Source organism: Hyaena hyaena, unplaced genomic scaffold (genome assembly GCF_003009895.1).
Source record: "Hyaena hyaena isolate Hyena2069 unplaced genomic scaffold, ASM300989v1 scaffold_103, whole genome shotgun sequence".
Lineage (NCBI taxonomy): Eukaryota > Metazoa > Chordata > Mammalia > Carnivora > Hyaenidae > Hyaena > Hyaena hyaena.
In genome coordinates, this window is record NW_024080735.1 from 2594082 (window position 1) to 2616624 (window position 22543).

Sequence of the window (22543 nt, forward strand, 5' to 3'; positions counted from 1 at the left end):
TCCTTCCTTCCTTCCTTCCTTCCTTCCTTCCTTCCTTCCTTCCTTCCCTCCTTCCCTCCTTCCTTCCTTCCTTTCAAGAGAGTGCTCCAGAGAGTGAGTGGGGGAGGGGGAGAGACAGAATCCCAAGCAGGCGCTGTGTTCTCATGAACCCTGAGTTATGACTTGAACCAAGATCAAGACATTTAACCGACTGAGCCACCACAGCACCCCAAGGTAAAAGTTTTTCTTGGGTTGCTGGGTTCTGATTGCCTTCACTTCTAAATAACCCACGTACCAAGGTGGCGTATTTTGAGGTACTGTATTTTGCTCTCCCTCTGAAGCAAAGGGGACAGACACCTTAAGGGTGTCCACTGTTCTATTTAAACAAGGAGAGCACTAGACTGATGTGGCTGTAATGCCCTGGGGACCCACATAAGCAACCCAAAATCCTAGTCTGTAAATGATTTCCTTTCTCTGCTCTGCACTTTCTCCAAGTTCTGTCCCTGGCTCCTGGCCGGGCCTCCTAACCACTTCCTGTTTGGTGCCACGCCCGTCTCAACAATTTTTACTCAAATAAGATTTTTTTAACGTTTATTCATTTTTGAGAGACAGAGCACGAGCAGGGACTGGCAGAGAGAGAGGGAGACACAGAATCTGAAACAGGCTCCAGGCTCTGAGCTGTCAGCAAAGAGCCCGATGCGGGGCTCAAACTCATGGACTATGAGATCATGACTTGAGCCAAAGTCGGATGCTTAACTGACTGAGCCACCAGGCGCCCCTCAAATAAATTCTTAAAATGCCTTTTTTAAAAAAATATACAACCTGGACTGGCGTCAATGACCTTTCTATTTATCTGGGGACTCACCCTCATCTGTAGGGGGTCAAAGACATAGTTTCCACCTGGTACTCTCATTACAACTTCGTCCTGAGCCCTGGTCCCCTAAGGTGGATAGGATCAAGGGTGAACGCTTGGCCATATCCCTGGAAGGTGGCACAAGGAAAGGGAGAGAAAGAGAGAGACAAAGTCCAACACCTGGGCCCCTTGGTGAGTTTCTACTCCCTCCTGTTGTTCAGGATATGGGTCAAACTTGCCTGTTTCTTTGCACGTCTCATAATTTTTTTAATTGACAAAATGGACATCTTATTTTATGCTATTTTATTATTTTTACAAATGGATATTTTATTTATTTATTTTGAGAGAGAGAAAGAGGGAGAGTATGAGTGCAAGTGGGGGAGGGGTAGAGAGCAAGACTTCCAAGCAGGCTCCGCACTGTCATTGCGGGGCCTGGTGTCGGGGTTTGAACCCACTAACTGTGAGATCATGACCTGAGCCAAAATCAAGAGTTGGACGCTTAACTGAGTCACCCAGGCAGTTCTACAGATGGACATTTTTTAAGGTTTATTTATTTTGAGACAGAGACAGCGCAAATGGGGGAGGAACAGAGAGAGAGAGAGGGACAGAGAGAGAGAGACAGAGAGAGAATCCCAAGCAGAATCCACGCTATCAGCACAGAGCCCCATGCAGGGCTCGAACCCAGGAACTGTGAGTTCCTGACCTCAGCCAAGAAACCAAGAGCTGGACGCTTCACCGACTGAGCCACCCCAGCGCCCCCAAGTGGACATTTTAGATAATACATCGTACCAGGTCTGGGTTCCCGGCCCTCCCCTGGCCACGGTTTTTGTTGGGTTTTGTGCGTTCACTGGCTTGATAGGAAGAATCCTGTGGCGTGTGTCTCCCAAAGTGTGCAGCTCCTGTTACCTGCTCAGTTTTGTCTCCTCTTCTTCTTTTTTTTTTAGTTTATTTTTTGAGAGAGAGAGCGTGAGAATGTGAGCCTGGGAGGGGCAGAGAGGGAGGCACAGAATCTGAAGCAGGCTGTAGGCTCTGAGCTGGCAGCACGGATCTCAACACGGGGCTTGAACCCACGAACTGTGAATTCATAACCTGAGCCGAAACCAAGAGGTGGACGCTTAACTGATAGGGCCCCGGGCGCTCCAAACTTCAGGCAGTTTTACAAGCCTTACCCAGCTTGTACTTTCTGGCCTTCTCTATCTCTGGTGTGCCCCTCGGCCAGGTGTGTGTGGGGAGCCGGGGCCCACTCTGGGCAGCGCTCCTGAGTGTGGCACGGCCTTGCACACGCATGCACACCTGCCAGGCCACGGTGAGGACTCCCTACTGCTAAGAAGGGCCCTGCCTTCCTCTCTTCTCCAGCGTGCAAGGGCCTCAGGGACCAGTGATAAGTTTCTTATCGCCCCGGCCCTGGTGGACACCTGTGTGTGCGGGACCCACGGGCACAGCTGGGCAGGGGGACGCTGGGGTCTCCCTGCTCCCCCAGAAAAATGGCGTATGCTCAAAGGCCAGTTCACGTGAGGCTTCTCACTTCTCCTGGTCACTAAGGACAGGAGCAGACCTTGGGAAAGAAATCACAAAGTTCAAAATTTATTTGAAGTTTCTTTAAAATCTCTTTGAGTGTGCTTGAGCAAAATTGATCCGGATCAGTGGGATCCCCTCTAGCAGATAGAAAGGAGCTCTGAGGAGCTCTACAAGATGAAAGACTTTTATAGGCGGAAGGTGGGGGTGGGTGGGCAAGAATGTTATTCTGGCAAAACCTGCGTTGACTGTGGCAAGGTCACCTCCATTTGGTGAGCGACAGGGTCTATCAGGCAGGCGCCCTCACTGGTGCCGATCAGGCCACTCGCAGGGGTGAGCAAACAACAGACCAGTACTGCTTGATTAACACCTTCCCCTTAAATTTACAGGTTCAGGGCGCCTAGGGGGCTCAGTCGGTTAAGCGTCCACCTTCAGCTGAGGTTATGATCTCATGGTTCGTGGGTTCGAGCCCCATGTCGGGCTCTGTGCTGACAGCCAGCTTGGTACCTGGTGCCTGTTTCAGATTCTGTATCTCCCTCTCTCTCTGACCCTCCCCTGCTGTCTCTCTTTCTCTCTCAGAAATAAATAAAACATTAAAAAAATAAAAAAAAATAAATTTACAGGCTCAATTTACATCTCAGGGGAAACTGAGGCTCAGAAGACTCAGGTGACTTCCCAAGGATCCTCTGCTTTTTAAGGAATTTTATTGGTTATCTGCTGCTGGATTATAAATTACCCTAAGGCTCAAGTGGCTTGAAAACAGTACATCTTGGGGCGCCTGGGGGGCTCAGGCGGTTAAATGTCTGACTCTTGATTTCAGCTCAGGTCGTGATCTCATGGTTTGTGACTTTAAGCCCACATGTCCACGCTGATAGCATGGAGCCTGCTTGCGATTCTCTCTCTCTCTCTCTCTCTCTCTCTGTCCCTCCCCCACTCATTCTCCGTCTCTCAAAATAAATAAACTTAAAAAAACAACAACTAAAAAAAACCCAATACCTTGGTTATGCCTCACATTTTATGTGGGAGTTCAGGTCTGGCTTTTTCTGGCTCAGGGTCTCTCAGGAGGTTGTAGTCAGGATGGGACCCGAGCCACAGTCATCTGAAGGCTTGACCGGGGTGGGAGGGCTCACCCCCCAGGGCCGCTCCCGCAGCGGCTGTTGGCGGGAGCCTCGGCCCCTCCACGGGGGCCTCTCCAAAGTGGCTCACAGGGCCCTCACGACCCGCTGGCCCCTCCCCCAGAGCGAGCAAGGCCAGTGACAAGGAGCTACACGGTCGCCGAGACACCCTTTGTGACCCGGTCTCGGACGTCACACGTCCGCATCCTGTTCGCGCCCAGTGAGTCACCAGGTCCAGCTCGCGACCCAGGGGAGGGGATCGCGCGCCATCTTTTGAAGGGAGTCGTGCCGAGGAATTGGGGGGCACATTTTAAAGCCAACATGGGGCCGATCCACGGGTTTTAACTTTCTTCCGCAGGACCCCAAAGCCCGGGGTCCGTGGGGCTCGCTCTCAGGATGTGAGGTGGCCAGTCAGACCCTCGCCCTCGCCAGGCCCGCATCCGATGGGTCACAAGGATAAGACCCTGTGAGGCTCCAGCGGCTCCAGCTTGAAGGTGAAAACAATCACGGCCACGGCCACGGCGAGGGGTGGGCGGGGCCACAGTGGGCCCCCCGCCTTGTCCTGGACCAGGGCACACGTGACAATGAGCCGGGAGAGAGGGGAGCGGCCGCGGGACACGGGGAGGCCCTGGAATCGAGGGGAAAGCCACAGCCAGGCCCCGGAGACTGGGAGCCAGGCCACCCGGTGCGGGGGCGTCCCCCGGCTGCCCGGCCCCCAGCATCAGGCTCAGCCTGCTGCTCTCGATGGGCCTGAACCGCGACCTGCCCGACTCATCCCTGGCCCCGCGGGACAGGTGCTGGTGGCCTCCCGTCGCCTTGTCTCCTGGGATCATAAAAGTGTCTCTCTCTCCATCCTCCCGCCTTGTCCCAAAGCCCCGCTGCCCTCCCCGTCGGGAAATCGGCCCACCTCTGGGGAGTCTCAGACTCCCACCTCCAGGCAGCACTGAGGGTGACCCCTGTCCCTGGGGGAGGCCCCCGCTTGCCAGTCGGGAGGGGGACAATGCCAGACGGACCCTGGATGATGCGAGGGCTGGTAGCCTTGGGGGGGAGCCAGAAGTTGGGGGGACCCTCCCCAGTTCGGTGACTGGTTCCAGCGGGGCAATGCCTGCTGTCCGGGGGGGGGGTCATTAAAGGAGCCCCCGACACTGACAGAGGAGTGATGATGAAGGTGGGGGAGCCGAGCCATCCTGAGGGGGCGGCACACCTGCAGCCTCCAGGATGGGCAAGGTAATTAGGGCTGCCGCGGGGGGGGGGCGATGCTCTGTGACATCTGTCACCCCTCCGGCCTTGGGCTGCTGTCCACGGTGTGTGGGAAGAGAGGAGAGGGAGGGAGAGGGAGGAAGGGAAGGAGGAGGTTGGAGGGGAAGGGAGGAGGGGGAGAGGGGAGGAGGGGGAGAGGGGAGGAGGGGGAGGGAGAAGGGAGGAAGAGACTCCTGAGGGGGGCCACCTGCTTTGATAGGTAGCAGGAGGAGTGAAAGGGCCTTTCTGGGGGGAGGGTCTGAAGGAGATGAAGGTCAGGGTGAAGCATGTCAGGGGGCCGGGAGGGGCTCTGCCTACCTGCCAGAGCGGGCCCTGGGGGGGCGGGTGAGGGGCCCTCAGGGGCTCAGGCAGGCGGGGCGAGGCCTCCTGACTCCGCAGGGTCATCTGTCCCTGTTCCAGCCGGGGGTCCCCAGTCAGTGGATAACCAGTCACGCCCCCCAGGGGCGGGGTGGGTGGGAAGATGGAAGAAAGAACCAGGGGCTTCCGGGAGGACGGTCCAGGCTACGTGCTCAGCCCTGAGTCCCAGGCGGTCCCGCTGTGGCCGGAGAACGTGCCGCTGGGAGCCTCTCACAGCCTTTGGCCGACACTCCCAGCGGAGGTCTCTGGGCAAGGCGCCCCTAGTCTCAGAGAGGCTGAGTGACTTGTCCTAGGCCACACAGCTAGCAAGCGAGGAAATCAGAGTTCTTGGCCCCAGTATTAGGAAGTAAGAAGCGCTCTCTGTGGATCCTTTAAAAACGTCTCTATCTCCCCCCACCCCGCCACTCCCCCCCCCCAGGAGAGCCCGATTCAAATGACATGTCAGGGGGGACCTGGATGGCTCAGTAGGTTGAATGTCTGACTTCAGCTCAGGTCATGATCTCGCGGTTCGTGGGTTCGAGCCCCGCGTCGGGCTCTGTGCTGACAGCTCTGAGCCTGGAACTCGTTTTGGATTCTGTGTCTCCCTCCCTCTCTGCCCCTCCACGTTCGCACTCTGCATCTCTGTCTCTCTCAAACATAAACATTAAAAATTTTTAAACGAATGACGTGTCAGAGCTGCGGGCAGAACAGATACATGAAGAATAGAACAGGATGAAGGAGACCTGCGGCGCCAGTGTCTTCACCTGCCGCCAGAGGACGGGCCGGTCTCCCCTGAATGGCCTCTACACCCTCCCGGGCCGCAGGGGTCCGGGACAGTGGGGGGCTGGGGGGAAGGCAAGCGGGCGGCCCCAGGTGGGCATCACCCCCAGGGGAGGCGCCAGGCAGGCGCAGTCAAGAGGCCCTGCCCGCTGCGGCCCAGCCCAAGACCGGCCTCCCTGGCTTCTGCCTCCTCCCGCAGCCCAGGGGGCCGAGAGGCCGCCTCTTCGGACTCAGGAAAAATTCACAAAGTTCAGGGACGTCAACGAACGGGCAGTGGGATCTGCTAATGGGCGTCCCGCCCCGCAGCGTGTGGTCCAGGGAAGGGCAGCGCGGCCGCCCCCGCTCAGACAAGTGCTTGCTGGGGTCTCTCCTCCCACAGGGTCCTCGCTCCACACGGAGACCGGAGAGGGAGGCCTGACTCCCCGCTAGAAAGGACACGGAAGGGCGAGGAGGAAACTGGTACCGACTGAGGAGCCCAAGTCTCCCCGAAACGTGTCCCTCTGGCACGCGGACTGTTTGAGATCAAGGTCACCAAGATGGGGCCGACTCAAGGACACTTGTGCCCCTCCCCTAACGCCCTGGAAGGAACACTGGGGGTCCTGCCCAGAATGAAGAGTTATGGCCGGAGACAGACTTTATCCGAGGCCCGCCTGCGGGCAGGGCACCCCTCTCCTTACCAAGCCCCGCCCTGCGCGCTGACGCCCCGGGGGCCCCCCAGCCCATCCCCCGGCTCGAGATGGCAAACGCCTCTCTCTACCTTTCCTCTCTTTGAACCTCTCGTGTACGTGGGGTTCCCGTGGGCACGAGATTAAATTCTGTCTCGTGTCAGTGTCGTTCGCAGACGGGCCAGAAGGAACTCTGAAGGGTAAAAACATTCTCCTCCCAACAGCCCTCCGTCCACCTCTGGCAGGGAGGCTGGTCGGCTCGACGCACTTGAAGGCAGGCCTGGCGAACCCAGCACACCGGTCTGTGCCTGCTCCGGGAAGGTCCATACACGGGGCCACCAGAGAGGGGGCCGGGGGACCCTCCAGTCGCCCAGGTTAGAGAAAAACGGGAAACCCTGGCACAGGGAGGGCCAGCACCTGCCCTGAGGTCACACAGCGATCCGGCCCTCCTGGGTCCAGGGACGGGGCGACGGCGTCGGGGCGCCCTCTGGTGGCAGCCGCGCGCGGAAGCCGCCAGCCCGGAGTGCCCCGGCCTGTGGCCGGACGGGGGCGACAGCGGCCGGGGACCTCCGCGCGGGGGCGGCCGGGGCTCGCGGTCGCGTTTCCTTTTTAAAAGAATTGCGTGTGCGCCGAAACCGAATTTCTGTAAACATCGATGAGCTCGCTGGGGCCCCGCAGCCAGTGCGGAGGCGCGAGCGCGGGGAGCGGGGAGCGGGGGCGAGCGGCCACCCCGGCTATTGTTGTGGCTGCGCGGGGCCATCCGGGGGGCGGGGCGCCAGCCCCGGACGTCAGGCCCCGCCCCCGCCGCCGAAGCCCCGCCCGCGCCCCTTTGTCCGCCGCCGCGGGTCCCCTCCTCCGAGGGCGCCGTCAGCCGCGGGTCCCCGGCGGCGCCGAGCTCCCAGCTCCGAGACGCGAACCGGCCGCGCTGGACAAACCCCCGGCCCCTCCGCGTCTTAAAAACCGCCTCCCTTTGCGGACGCAGCCGGAGGCGCCCGAGCCTGGCCTGTGACGCCAGAGCCGAGGGCAGCTTGCGGCGGCCGCCACCGCCCAGGGCTGCGTCCCGCTCTCGGTGCTGCCGGGCGGGGGCGGGGCGGGCCCTCGGCCCGCGCAAGGGACGGGGACGCGGACACGCGCTCGCAGGGAGGCACGGGCTGCGTGCGCCGCCTGGGACCCGCACGCGTGGCGGCGGGGTGGCCGGGCGCAGAGGACTGGAAGGGTGGGCGCGGGGCGAACCGCTGCGAGGAGCAGAGGCTGCAGGTTGGCCAGGTGTCGGGGGCGGGGGTATGAGGTCGAGGGTCTGAGGGCTCCGCTCAGGGTCCCACAGGGTAGAAAGGGCACTTGCGAGGTGGCCCTCGGGGTGAGAGGGCACTAAGCCCCCTGCTCGTAGAAGTGGCCGGCGCCGGCCCAGGCGGCTCTTCTCCCCGGCTCCTCCCCGAGTGCTCACTGGTGGGGACCGCGGTCGGCCTGGCGGGTAAGGCTCCCACGTGACAGCTCACCAGGCCTCGTAGGTCCTCCACTACTTTGAAAACTCGGCCAGATCGCGTCCTGTGGTTGTGGAAACTTCCTTCGGGTCACACCCCCTGACTCTCAACACCTGGGTCCTGACCTCACTTCTTGCTACGCCGCAGCCCCTCGCTCCACAGACTACAGGTCGCTGCTCTGATCGGGTGTCCCTCACAGTTACCTGTGGCACTTGGAAGGAACCCCTAGAAAAGTGCCTGGGCCCCACAGGGAGGTGGCCAGCGATCACGACCACCTCTGGTGACCTTCAGCAGCGGGGAGTGGGGATGGGTGGCAGCACCGCGTCAAGGCCGGCTCAGGTCCCTGCATATCCGCCTCGCTTGCTCCAGGGGGCGCTCTCGCGGCGCGCCCTGGCTCTGGGCTCGGCATCCCAGCTGCCCCCAAGGGAAGAAAGGATAGCTGGACCCTGCCGCCCGTGGCGACTCACACGACGGGCATCGCTCCCACCAGGAAGGCGGCGTGGACACTGGGCAGCCCCAAGTCACCAAGTGTTTGGTGACGCGGACGGTCTTCAACGTGAGCAGCAAGGCCGCAGAGGCCTCAGAACGCATCGAAGGCAGGCGCTAGCATCCCAGGCTGAGCTGTCCGCACCGCTAGGCCGAGGGCACCCCAGGCAAGAGGAGAGGGGCCCCTCGGGGCCTGGGGGCCCAGGAAGGGGCGGAGTCAGGCCCGGACTGCCCCTCCTGCAGGCACCTGGGGCACTGGCCGGGAGTCAAAAGCCAGCAACACCTTTTATTTCCATTTTGTCTTAGAAACGTTAAAAGAAAAAAACCCCAAAACCTTTAAACGGTGTACGGAAAGAGTGTGTAAGAGGAAAGCCTCCCTCCCCCTCCCCCAGAGGCGGGTATCCCCCCTCCCCCATTTTCAAAGTCCTAGCTAAATCAGAGGCCAGCTTTGGGTCTGTTTCTTACGGTGCCCAGAAGCCCGCTCTGTACTGCTCGGGTGTGCTTGCCGGCCGCCTCCCACTTCCCAGCCCCCGGCCTCCACCAGTGGCCTGTTCCGCCTGATCAGTGTCCCCCTTTGGACTGCTTCGTTCTGTGGTTGTAATTGTCACGGTGCCGTTTTTCCAATGACTTGAGGGCAGGCCGGAATGTGAGGGGGAGTGTCCGCCCGAGTCCCTGTCTAGCGGGGGCGAAGACGTGCGGCCTTGGCGGTCGGCGACAGCCAGCGGAGGGTGGCTGGACTGCGGATTTGGGAACCACAGGCCGGTGGCGTTGTGTCTGCCGGGGAAGCAGCTGGTTTTCCCCCTGGCCATGAACTCCTTTACCTTTCCTTTGGGAAACTCTTTCTCTTATTCTGAAGCACAGCCTTTCTGGATAGACTTCTTGGCTGCAGATTTTTCCCTTTTAGCACCTTGAATTCATCGTAATGCTCCCTTCTCACCTGCGAAGTTTCTGGAAAAATCCTTCTCCTTGGATGCAACTGCTTTCTTTCCTCTCGATGCTTTTCAAATTCTTTTTATCCTTGGTTTTTGCCATTTTATTTCCTGGGGCGCCTGGTGTGGACCTCTGCAGGTTGGATCTGGCGGCAGCTCCCTGGGCCTCCTGGATGTGGATTGCTGTTTCCTTCCCCAGACTCAGGAAGTTTCCAGCCTTTATCACATCAAATACATGTTCTGCCCCCTTTTCCCCCTCTTCGGCTGGGACCCCTATAACGTGACCGCTATGCTGGATGCTGTGGCCGAGTTCTCGAGGTCTAATCTCATCTTGATGACTCTCCATCACTTGCCCGGCTGCTGCTCTGCCCGCGTCCTTTCTCTGGTGTCCCATTTCTTCTAGATGGTCTACTGTTCATTCCTTTTCGTGAGTTCACGATCTCTTCCTGCTCGTTTTTCAACTGTTTTACATCTTTCTGAAGGTTCTCCTCAGGTTTTCCTCAACTGTAGCCAACATCTTCAGGAGTGTTACTCTAAACTCTCTCAGATATGTGACTTGTCTCCATTTTGGCAAAGTGATTTGTTCTCTTGCAGTGATTTTGTTCTTTTTCTTTCTTTCTTTCTTTCTTTTTTTTTTTAACTGTTCTTCAGAGAGAGAGAGACAGAGCATGAGTGGGTGAGGGGCAGAGCAAGAAAGGGACACAGAATCTGAAGCAGCTCCAGGTTCTGAGCTGTCAGCACAGAGCCTGACTCGGGGCTCGAACTCACAAGCTGTGAGATCACGACCTGAGCTGAAGTCGGATGCTTAACCAACTGAGCCCCCCAGGCACCCCTGTTCTGTTCTTTCGATTGGGGCCTGTTTCTCCGTCTCCTCGTTATACCTGTTGCTCTGTTTGTTTCTCTGGGCAGGGTCCCGTCCCTGTGCTGTTAGTGGGCCGGCGGCGTCTCAGGCCAGGAGTTTGCCAAAGATGGGACAAGCTCCCAACTGCAGGGCACTGTCCCTGTGTTTTCGCACAAACTTGTACTGAGCGGCGGGGCTGCAGTCAGACCCGATGTTTGCCCCCAGCCCACCGCTGGGGCCACAGTCAGACTGGTGTGTAGGTTAGCTTCCTCTCTCCCAGGGGGCAGGACTCACTGTGGGGTGCTGTGGCCCGTCTGGGCTGCTCGTACACTGCCGGCTTGTAGTGCTGCTTGGATGGGATCTGGCCAAGAGCGTATTAGAGGGGGGTCCGCAACGTGCACAGGGGAGGAAGGGGCAGGCTTACCCAGGATGGCCGTCGATGGTCCCCCACGGGAGGCGCCCTGCAGCACCCGCACGGAGGCGGGCCCGTCGGAGGGACGGATCTACAGAAGCACAGCGTTGGGGGTTGGGCGGTGCAAGCCAGTTCCGTGGAGGGAACCGGTTCCCCTTGGAATTTACGCTGGGGGCTGAGGCCGGGAAGCGGCGTCTGCCAGCTCCTCTGTTCCCCCACCGAGCCCTGTCCTGGGACTCAACAGCTCTCCCTCCCGTAGGCCCCAGGCGGTTTGCAAACTGTGGTTCCAGCCAGTAGCCCCCCGGGCTCTCAGTCGCACAGTCTCTCTAGAGGGAGGACTCGGAGTCCTCTCGCCCTCCCCGCTCTCCAAGAGCTGCTGGTTTTTAAATTTCCAGATGTTACGTCCTGCTGGCTGTGAGAACTCACGAAATCCGGCCACTCCGCGTTTGCAAACCCAAATTAGGGAGACCTGCCTTGCCCGCGCGGGCTGCCCCTCCGCCGTTCCTACCCTCTTCCGTGTGCCCTCCTGTCTACGTTTGGCTCCGAAGAGCCCGTCCTGCCAGTCCGCCAGTCTTCGGGCGGTTTTCTGGGTCAAACCAGGGGATCAGCACCAAGAGGCGAGCCAAGCCCCCTCCTAAGCCGCCATCTTCCCAGCAGTCCGTGCTCCCCGCCTCCCAGAGGGCAGTGCGGCGCTGCTCCGGTGCTGCCACTAGATGGCGCCAACGCCAGGCCCGTGAGGCCCGGGGGCGGGGCGCGGGCTCGTAATTCACAGCACTTCCGGGAGCCGCCGCGGGGGCGCCCCACCGTCCGCGCCTGCAGAGGAAGCCGGCGGGGTTCTCTGCTGGACAACGGGGTTCGGTGCCCGGGGGCCTGCCATCAGGTAGAGGAAGGAGGCGCCGGACGGACCACAACAGGCGTTCCGGGCACTGTCTAGTGGTCGGTTCCCAAACGGAGTGACGTGAGGGAGGCGCGCTGCAGCCCCCAGCCTGTGCGGCCAAGGGAGAGAAGAGGGGACCCTTATCCCCTTTATCCAGGGAAGCAGCCGGATTCCTGTCCCATCCCCAACCTCTCTGTCTCCAAGTTCAGCGCCCCAGCCGCCAGGTCACCCACCCCCAGCAGTGCCGCGTCTCCCCCTCCTCCCCGCGCCCCCCTTAAGACTGGCACTCGGCTTTTGTTAAAGAAATGAATTTGCAGGGGGACCAGTGTGGCTCTGTTGGTTGAGCACCGGACTTTGGCTCAAGTCATGATCTTACGGCTCATGAGTTGGAGCCCTGCAATCAGGCTCTCTGCTGTCAGTACAGACCCTGCTTGGGATCCTCTGTCAGCCTCTCTCTGCCCCTCCCCAGCTCTTGTGCGCTCTCAGTAATGAATAAACATTAAAAAAATGAATTTGCAGAGAAACATTAGCCCCTGGCCCCAGTTCCCGCACACCGTAGGTGCTGGAAGAGGTTTGTGGAGTCCAGGCTGATTCGGATCCCCTTCCCAGAATCTTCTGGCTGCAAGAAGAGCTGCGGCCCAGAGGATTTCCGGATGGATGGGCGCCCGGCACCCATCCCGGGGTGACCCTCAGCCCTGCACGTCTGTGTCTGTGTGCGTGGGGGGGGTGTGTGTCCGTTTCCTCCCCTCCTTGGATCCGGGGAGTCTGGGACTACTTCAGAAGCCACGTTCAAGAATGGTAGTGCGCCCACTGGCACTGGATGCTCCCTCCAGGGACATCCCCCAACCCCACCCCCCTCGAGCGCCGGGGTAAGTCCACCCTCTCCGAAGCCGCTGGGCAGTGGGACCGCAGGGAACTAGAGACCCTGGCTGATCTAGTCTTGGTGGTGGAATCACACCAGCCTGGACCAGACACCACGGCCGGCGTCTTGCGCTGCGCCCAGAGGTGGAGGTGACCCCGACAGATGGGCACGGATGGGAGGGCCCGACCGCAGCCACAGATGCGTTATCTGACAGACAGGTTTAGGGGTCACTCCATTCTGGGCTTCGTGGGGCCTCACGGCTTCGGATACTGAAACACAAAGCCCAAAAGCTGGGGATAGCCCACATCCCAGTTCGCACGAGTCTGAACAGCTTGCTCAAACCGAGAGAGCCCCAGGCCTGCTGGGGTGAAGCAGTGGCTCCCCAACTTGGTCTGTCCCTGCCCAGAAGGCGGGCCCTTGCTGGCTTGATGCCCCAGTGTCAGGGGCATCCCCACTGGGAGGGCAGGTGCTCAAGGCCATTTGCCCAATGAATTGTTAATGAATGTCCTAGAGTCCCTGCTCCAAGGTGCTTCTGAGCCCTAACGTTCTGTTTGTGCAGCTTGGTGACACCCCTGTCCCTAGCAACGGCATCCAGTGTCAGGCTGGTATGATCGGGCATCACCCTCGACGACAGACCGATTCGGCCACCTTCTCCTGCAGTCAGGGGGGGTCTGCCCACCTCCTGCTCTGGGGTTTGTGTGGGGGGGGGATCGACACTCCTTGTAGGGAACACCACCCACTCCCTACTCGGGTTTGAAGCCAGCCTGAGCCAAGGGCCAGGGCTGGTGGTTGCCGGAGGCGGGTGTTCCTGAGCACAGAGCACGCCGCGAAGGTGGCCGCGCGTCCACACCCGGCTGATTGGGTTTCTGGAGGGTCCCTGCGTCTCCAAAGACCACACCTGTCGCCTCCCATTTACTGACTGCTAAGGGCGCTTCCGCACCAACCTCTCTGCACCTGCAACCTCTCTGCACCCAAGAAGAAAGCCAGGCGGAGCTCCTGTTTCCTGGGTGACGAAGGAGGAAGCTTGTAGTAGTGCAGCCTCCGCTGATCCCTGGAACCCCGGCCTCTAGAGGATGGGGAACCCCGAGGAGAAACCTAGGACGGGCAGTGCCCAGCAGGGGAGCAGGACACGGGAGCCAGCAAAGACCTCCAAGCAGCAGTGGTCACGGGGGTCAAATATTGTAAGGCAGTGGGGATGCAGAGGTTACCCAGACTGTTGGTGACCTTCGGGGGGGGGGGGCACTAGCCAGCCTTGTGCTGAGACCACAGAGGCCACGAGCCAGGACTCCTTTCAGAGTGTGTGGTGGGGGTCAGGAGGACAGGGGCCGGGGGAGGCCGCAGGGACTGGGGCACATGGAGGGGGCGGTGGAGCAAGGTTGGTGGAGGCGACAGGTGCAGGGCGGGGACCAGGGCCTTTGCACTTGCAGGGGGCGGCTGAGCTCAGGGTGGGCTAGCGCCAGGAATGACCAATGGGGGGGGCAGCCAGCGCTCTGCAAGGCCAAGTGACCCGCAGCCCCTCTGACAGGGAACGGGGGCCCCCCTCCAGCAGCACAAGCAGGCTCCCAGTGAGGCCTGTGTCTTCCTCCCCTTCCTGAAACTCGTCCCTACTTGGTTAGTGGCACGGCTCCCCGAGTGGCAGTCTTACCGGGAAAACACAAGGTCACCGGCCTGTGCTTACAGAAAGTTAGTGTGGCCACTGGAGCACACGTACAAGGCCCACAGAACGAGAAGACCAGGGCTACTGAGCGAAACGGGAAGCTTCAAACCTAGTCTTGTGTTCTGCTGCGAGTGACATTTGATGGAGGCGTGGCCGTGGCTGGAAGGGGCGGGACAGGCTGCTGGGGGCAGAGGACTCAGCCTGCTAGCCCGGTCCCTGCGAGCATCACTGGGCCTATGGCTACCTTGCTTCTGGGGACTTGGCTTCGGCCACTCATTCTTCCCTTGAACGTGTCTCCAGGACGCGGCGGAGCTGTTTCTGGCCAGGACAAGAGCTCTGTGGTGGGGGTCCCTGCACGAATGGTCCCCAGCACCCGAGGCTCCTTGCCTCCTCTCCTGTCCTTGGGATGTGGCCCCGGGGGCCCTCGCCAGCTCCCAGGAGCTGCCCCAGGGATGGCCTTCAGATAGAGACGCGGCGCTGGGACCAGCTGGAGGGGGTGTGTGACCGAACCCCGCTGCGGCCGCTCCATGAACTGTGGGCACGTGGGGACAGGTGCGGGGGGTCCGCCATCTGGCAGCCCCCAAGCCCGGCCTCGTGGGTCAGTTCCCCGTGGTCACTGCCCCTGCTCCCTGGCCATCTGGAGTAGCCTCTCTCCTCCGTCCCTCCCTGTCCTCCGTGTTTGGGGGCCGGAATCAGATCGCGGCCCGGAGCCATGAACCAGTCCCCAGGAGGGAAGGCTGGTCACGGACATTAGACATCCGTCGTTTGGTCCGACCCTCCTACTTCACAGGGAAGGAACGCAAGTCTGGTCCAGGGTCTACTGTCCTGTCACCCTCGCGGCTGCTGGCCATGTGCACCCATCACGCTGGGTGAAGGTGAAGACGGGGAAACTGAGGAAAGACACAGCCCGTTCAGATGTGAGCAACTAGTCCATGAAGCCAGAAAGTACCCCCCAGACTCCAGCACACCACTCGTAGGCCAAAAGAAACAAAAATCCTCACTTTGAGCGTATATGAGCGTATAGGACTGGCTGATGTGTGCACACTCAAGGCTGGCTTGTGTGACATAAAGACCACAGACAGCCCCGTGGGCAGAGGCAGCATGCACAAAACATTGATAAATGGGACGTGAAATGTTTGCCACAGGATTCCTAATCCTTTGAGGGATTTAATTATACGGAGGAGCTAAGTGAATCTGTTCCAGGAGAGATTCGACCCCGTTCTCCCAGCCAGCTCACCAGGAATGGCTTCTGGGGATGGGGATGGGGCCCTCCCTGCCACCGCCCCCCAATAAACTGAGGCTCCAGGCCACTGCTGGTTGTGTATTTTTTAGAAGCGGCTCAGCTCTGAGGAGGCCCTAACAACCACTGTGGGGGGAGTACGGGCCGTGCCTCGCAGAAACCCCTCGAAGAGAGTGGTCAGTCAGATAAGTCTCTGAGATGGCAAGGAAATGCTTACTGAGCGCCATCCTCGAAGGGTGACGGGCTGCCAGCTACGACAAAGCTGTCCCACCGGACGGGGACTCTGAAGTCCAGCGGGTGGGGGCAGCGTACCACCCACTCTCCATCCTCTGTGCTGTGGTTTAAACGGTTTAGCAATCCGACTCGTGCCGTGTGGTCCAAAAGCAACAGCCTTCCAAAAATTAATCTGCCCAACCCACAGCGCGGGGGGAAATACGTGCTCCTGGCAGATCTGTTAAGGGACTGCTATCCAGGATAGAGAGAACGGCTCTACAGCTCAACAACGAAACAACCCAGTTTAAAAACCGGCAAAGGACTTGAAGAGGTGTTTCCCTGGAGCGCACAAACAGCCCAGAGGCAGACAAAAAGGTGCTCAAAAGTACTCATCAGGGAAACACAAATCTAAACCCTATTGTGATACATTTCACATCCACTGGGACGGCTGTTTCTCTCTCTCTCTCTCTCTCTCTCTCTCTCTCTCTCACACACACACACACACACACACACACACACACACACACACACGCATCTCAAGTATTGCAGAGAAACTGGAACTGTTTTTGTTTTTAAAGCAAGCTCTACAGCCAACATGGGTCTCGAACCCACGACCCCAAGATAAAGAGTCGCATGCTCCACCCACTGAGCCAGCCGGACGCCCAGTCACTGGACCTCCTGTGTGTTGCTGGAAGAGACGTAACTGGTGCGACCACTGGGGAAGTGGTGTGGCAATTCTCAGACCATTCGGACTAGAACGCCATGTGGTCTGGCCACCCGACTCTGGGCACGAGCCCCAAAGATCTGAAAGTAGCGGCTCAAAGAGAGGGCTGCACAGCCGTGGTCCCAGCAACATGATTCACAGGAGGCAAGAGCCGGAAACCACCCAGATCTCCAAGTCGATGGAAGAAGAGACAGATAAAAGGTGGTGCATCTGCACAGCAGAATATTATTCAGCCTTAAAAAGAAGCGAGACTCTGATGCCTGCCACGACACGGATGAGTTTTGAGATATTATGTTTGCTGCAAAAAGCCAGAAACAAAAAGGACCAGTATTTTATGGTTCCTTTTATAGGAGGTACCCAGAACGGTCAAGTTCACAGTGATAGAGTGTAGGACACTGGTTATCAGAGGCAGCGTGGAAGAGGAAGAGAAGTCCCTGTTTAAGGCGACAGTTCGGGAAGATGACAGAGTCCTAGAGAAGGATGGCGGTGGGGACAGTCACGACAACGTGAATGTACTTAATGCCATGAAACTGTACACAGGAAATAAAAAATTAATGCATATAAATGATAGTTGATAAAATGCAAAAATTCCTTGAAAGGGACTGAAGTGGCTCATTCAAGAAGAAACAGATAATCCAAATATATGTATCAAAGAAAAGGAATTCACAGTTTATTAAGAAAGAAAAAGAAAAAAAGAAAGAAAGAAGAAAGAGAAGAAAGAGAAGGAAGGAAGGGAGGGAGGGAGGGAGGGAGGGAGGGAGGGAGAAAGAATAAAGAAAACTCCAGGCCTATAGCTTCTCTGGAGATTTCTGCCAAATTTTAGATAAGAAATAATAACTCTGCCAGCAAACAGAAGAGTGTACTTCCTAATTCATTTTATGAGGCCTTCATTACTGATACCAAAAGCAGACCAAGACATTACCAGAAAACAAAACTACATTTTAATATCCTTCATGAACACAGGCATAAAAATCCGTAACAGGTATTAACAAACTGACTCCAGGGATATTTAAACAGGATCATTACCAAGTGGGGTTTATCCTAGAAATATGGCGTTGGTCCAACATCTGAAAAGAAATCAGTGTGATTTACCACATCAACAGGCTAATAAAGTCACACGATCTTATCTCTGGAGATGCCGAAAACGCATTTGGCAATATTCAACATATAATAAAAATTCTCAGCAAATAAGAACTCTCAGTAGATAAGAACTGCCTCAACCTGATAAAGAAAAACCTATAGCACTTATCATGCTTAATAGGTCAAGATTGAAGGTCTTCCCTTTAAGATGGGATGAAGAAAGGACATCTCTTCCTACTTTTTTTTTTTTTAAACATCACACCTGAGCTCCTACCCAGTATAATAGGCAAGAACAAGAAATAAAAGCCATACAGACTGGAAAGAAAGAACTATCTTTATGGAGAACATCATCTTCTACAGACAGTCTGTTTTTTAATGTTTATTTTTGAGAGACAGCACATGTGCCAGTGGGAGAAGGGTAGAGAGAGGGAGACAGAGGATCTGAAGCAGACTTCACACTGACAGCACAGAGCCTGACACGGGGCTCGAACTCCCACAACCGCGAGATCATGACCTGAGCCAAAGTCAGACACTTAACTGTGCCACCCAGGCACCCCAAGAGCAACTCATTTTTGACAAAGATGCCAAGGGAATTCAAAAGAGTAAAGATCGTTTGTTAATTAAATGGAGGCAGAACAAGTAGGCATCCATATCCACACGGAAAACTACTGTGACCTCACATTATAAACAAAATCAACTTAAAATGGAATACAAAGCTAAAATGTAAAACGTAAACAATAAAATTCCTAGGGGCGCCTGGGTGGCTCAGTCGGTTGAGTGTCCGGACTCTTGATTTCAGCTCAGGTCATGATCCCAGGGTTGTGAGATTAAGCCCCACATCAGGCTCGGCGCTGAACATGGAGCCTACTTAAGATTCATTCTCTCTCTCTCGGTCTCTCTCTCTCTCTGCCCCTCTCCCCTGGTCACACACACTGTCTCTAAAAAACAAGAAAATAGAAAATGGAAAAGGCAAACCAAAAAAGGGAGAAGATACTTGCAAAGCACATTCCGGATCAGGGGCTTGTAATCCGAAATATAAGGAACTTTGAGAAGTAAATAGTAAGAAAACAGCCCAGTCAAAAAAGGGCAAAAGATCTGAAAATGCCCCATCAGATGATAGATGAGTGGCAAATAAGTGAATGAACAGATGCTGAACACATTAGTCATTAGGGAACTACAAATTAAAACCACGAGATAGGAGGCCGGGCCAGCTTGGTCAGTGGTGTGCGGGGCTGCTGATCTCAGGGTGGCGAGTTCAAGCCACACAATGAGTGCAGAGATTACTTACATATAAAACCTTTATCTTTAAAGATAAAAAGAATTAAAATATAAAACTGTGCTGAAATACCACCTATTAAGTGGCTAAAATTGTGAAAACGAACACAGAAAGTGCTAATGAGGATATGAAGCCACTAGAACTCCCGAAGAGTGTTGGTGGGGATTTTAAAACGGCACGGCTACTTTGGAAATCAGTTGGGCACTTTGTGAAAAGAAAGAAACACTAAACACATACTTACAGTAACCTGACTCCTCGACATGAACCTGATGAGGACCTGCGTCCCCGCAGACACATGAAGGTCCACAGCGGCTTTGCCCCCGATCACCCAAGCCTGGAAAACCCACGTCCGGACAGGTGAATGGATGAAGCATGGCGTCCATGCAAGGGACCGCTTCCCAGCGATGAAACGGGACCACGCATGCGCCAACAACATGGTGGCTCCGAAAAACGTGCTAAATGAAAAATAGCCAGACACGAAAATCTCCACGCTACACGGTCACGCCTGTGTGACGTTCCAGCAACGGCAACTCCACAGGGTCGAACAGCAGAGCAGTGGGTGCCGAGAGGCAACAGAAGGGGGTGGACTCGAATGGGACAAGCAAAAAATGGTGTCAGGACATCTAGCAGGAAAATAAAAAGGTGCATTTTTACTGTATGTAATTTATCTCAATAAACCTCGACATAAATCTAGTATTTTAAAAAGATGACCTATGGGGCGCCTGAGTGGCTTAGTCGGTTAAGCGTCCGACTTTCGCTTAGGTCATAATCTCACGGTTCGTGGGTTCGAGCCCCGCGTTGGGCTCTGTGCTGACTGCCAGCTCGGAGCCTGGAGCCTGTTTCAGTCTGTGACTCCCTCTCTCTCTGACCCTCCCCTGCTCACACTGTCTCTCTCTCTCCCCTAGAAATAAATTAAAAAAATAATAATAAAAAAAATAAAAAGATGACCTATAACAGCAATAAAAAGTATCAGAGATTTAAAGATGAAAGTACATTGAGAAAGGGGTGCCTGGGGGGCTCAGTGGGTTAAGCATCTGACTCTCAATCTTGGCTCAACCATGACCTCACCGTTCTTGGGGTTGGGCCCCGTGATTCTCTCTCTCTCCCTGCAACCCCCCCAACATCCACTGCTCCTGCTCTCTCTCTCTCTTAAAAAAAAAAAGTACACTAAGATAACATGTGCAAAATGATATCGGTACATGATCAATCACTGCAAATTTTTAGCGGCAAAAAAAAAAAAGAACTAAAATAATACCTATGGCCAATTTTTACAAGGATTCCAAGACCAGGCCATGGGCAAGAACAGTCTCCTTACCAAACGGGTCCCCACACAGCCCAGGAGTCGCATGCCACAGACATGCTGGCGCCCGACCCCATTCCAAACGTTCACCCCACGTGGATCCAGGACCTCACAGAAGACCGAAAGCTATAAAGGCTACCTGTGAGACACAAACACAGAAGGGATCTTCACGGCTTTCGTTCTGGTGCTGGATTCCTCGATTTGGCACCAGAAGCATTTCGTAAAAAAGAAAAACTTTGGTGCATCAAGGGCCATTATCAGGAATGTAAACAGCCAGGGGTGCCTGCGGGCACAGTCAGTTAAGTGTCCGACTCTTGATCTCAGCTCAGGCCACGATCTCACAGTTCACGGGATTGAGCCCCGCATCAGGCTCCATGCTCATGGTGTGGTACCTGCCTGGGACTCTGTCTCTCCTCCTCTCTGGATCTCCCCTGCTTGTTCTCTCTCTCTCTCTCAAAATAAATAAAATTAAAAATTAAAAAAAAAATAATGTAAAAAGATAGCTTACAGAATGGGGGAATATATTTTCAAATGATGTATCCGATAGTGGTTTAATATTCAGAATACATAAAGAAGACTTAAAACTAAGTGAGAAAAGACGACTCAGCTTAAAAATGGCCAAAGGACTTGAACACTCATCTCTCCGAAGATGTAGAAATGGCCAAGGAGCACAAGAAGAGGTATCTGGCATCAGTGGTTATTAAGGAAACGCAAATCAAAGCCACGCGACACCGTCCCACACCCACCACAACTCCACAGAAAACAAAACAGAAAACAGCAAGCACTGCAGAAAGATGGAGACATTCCCACCTCTGCTGCTGGTGGGATGTAAAATGGCGCTGCCACTATGGAAACCAGAGTTCAACACCGAATGAGCATATGGTCAATTGCACTCCTACCTCAAATAACTGAAAACAAGTATTCAAACGAACACCTGTTCACAAATGCTGGTAACAGCGCTACTCACACACAGCATTCAAGAAGTGGAAACCACCCAAACGTCCATCGACTGCAAATAAACAAATGGGGGCCTATTCGCAGAATGGACAATCCCTCCAGACATAAATAGCACCAAAGTGCTGGTATGATACAAGCTACAGCCTGGATGAACCTTGAGACAATTACAGCTGAAGTCAAAGAAGACAAGATGTGAAGTATTGCCTGATTCTTTATATCTAGGGAAAGCAAATCCGGAGAAACAACACAAGAGGGTGCCAAGAAATGAGGGTCAGGGAAACGAGAGTGAGTTTTTTGATGGGTATGGTGTTCCAGGGCGATGAAAAAGTTTTTATGTTTATTTTTTTTTTTAATATATTTTTATTTATTTCTAGGAGAGAGAGAGAGAGAGTGACAGTGTGAGCAGGGGAGGGTCAGAGAGAGAGGGAGATACAGACTCCGAAACAGGCTCCAGGCTCTGAGCTGGCAGTTAGCACAGAGCCCGACGCAGGGCTCGAACCCACGAACCGTGAGATCATGACCTAAGCAAAAGTCGGACGCTTAACAGACTAAGCCACCCAGGCGCCCCTTATGTTTATTTTTGAGAAAGACAGAGAGACAGGGCATGAATAGGGAAAGAGAGAGGGGGACACAGAATGTGAAGCAGGCTCCAGGCTGTCAGCAGAGCCCCACGCGGTGCTCAAACCCACAAACCATGAGACCATGACCTGAGCCCAGGTTGGTCGCTCAACGGACTGAGCCACCCAGGTGCCCCAAAGGTGACGAAAAAGTTTTATGAGAGGTGTGGCTGCACAACACTGTAGACACTGAATGCCACTGAACTTACACTTGAAGGTGGTGAACAGTCTGATTTTCATCAAATAAATGAGGGGGAAAAATCCAAGTGAAGCTTTTATGCACTGATGTAGGAAGATTACCAAAATAAGTTTTCTTTCATTTTTAAAGGTTTTGAGTAATCTCTACACCCACCACGAGGCTGACACCCACTAGCATGAGATCAAGAGCTGCACGCCTCACTGACTGAGCCAGCCAGGCGCCCCCCACCATTTTTTTTCCTTTTTGAAAAATGTGCATGTAGGGGTGCCTGGGTGACTCAGTTGTTTAAGCGTCCAACTCTTGATTTCGGCTCAGATCATGATCTCACGGTTCCTGAGTTCAAGCTTGCTTGAGATTCTCCCTCTCTCTCTGCCCCTCCTGCATTCACAGGCTCCCTCTTACTCTCAAATAAACATTCCCACACTCAATGTGAAGCCTGACATGGGGCTCGATCTCACAACCGTGAGATCATAACCCAAATCGAAATCAAGGATCAGAAGTTTAACTGACTAAGCCACCCAGGCACCCCACAAAATAATTTTCAAGTGAAGAAAGCTGTGGAGTGTATTAAGGAAAAATGCAGAAATGTGTACTTATCTCCTTGGATCTCATATCATATTCAAAAGCACTCTGCATAACCACAATATCTCCTTTTCCTAGCAACATATGCTGTTATAATCATCGTATGGGATTAAAACATGAAAATCAAGGTAACAATGATCTTTGGGAAGACAGAGCAAGTGTAATATGGAAAAGGTCCATAGGGATCAAACTCTTTCATTAATGTTTTTTTACTTAGACAAGATCTGAAGCACAAAAGGCCAAAAAAAAAAAAAAGCAAATGTGACTAGTGTGGGTGGTGGGAACATGAGTCTCATACTATACTGTA

The 22543-nt window shown here is 55.3% G+C and overlaps 1 long non-coding RNA gene across 2 annotated transcripts in view; it reads right to left on the reverse strand.

Moving 5' to 3' along the window:
* LOC120234154 overlaps positions 1-3616 on the reverse strand; it is a 5850-nt gene extending 2234 nt beyond the window's left edge. For both annotated transcript variants that reach the window (XR_005529002.1, XR_005529001.1), the window contains exon 1: positions 3344-3616. This is a non-coding gene — a long non-coding RNA (uncharacterized LOC120234154). The remainder of the gene's footprint in view (positions 1-3343) is intronic.
* Between the last annotated feature and the right edge of the window lie 18927 nt (positions 3617-22543).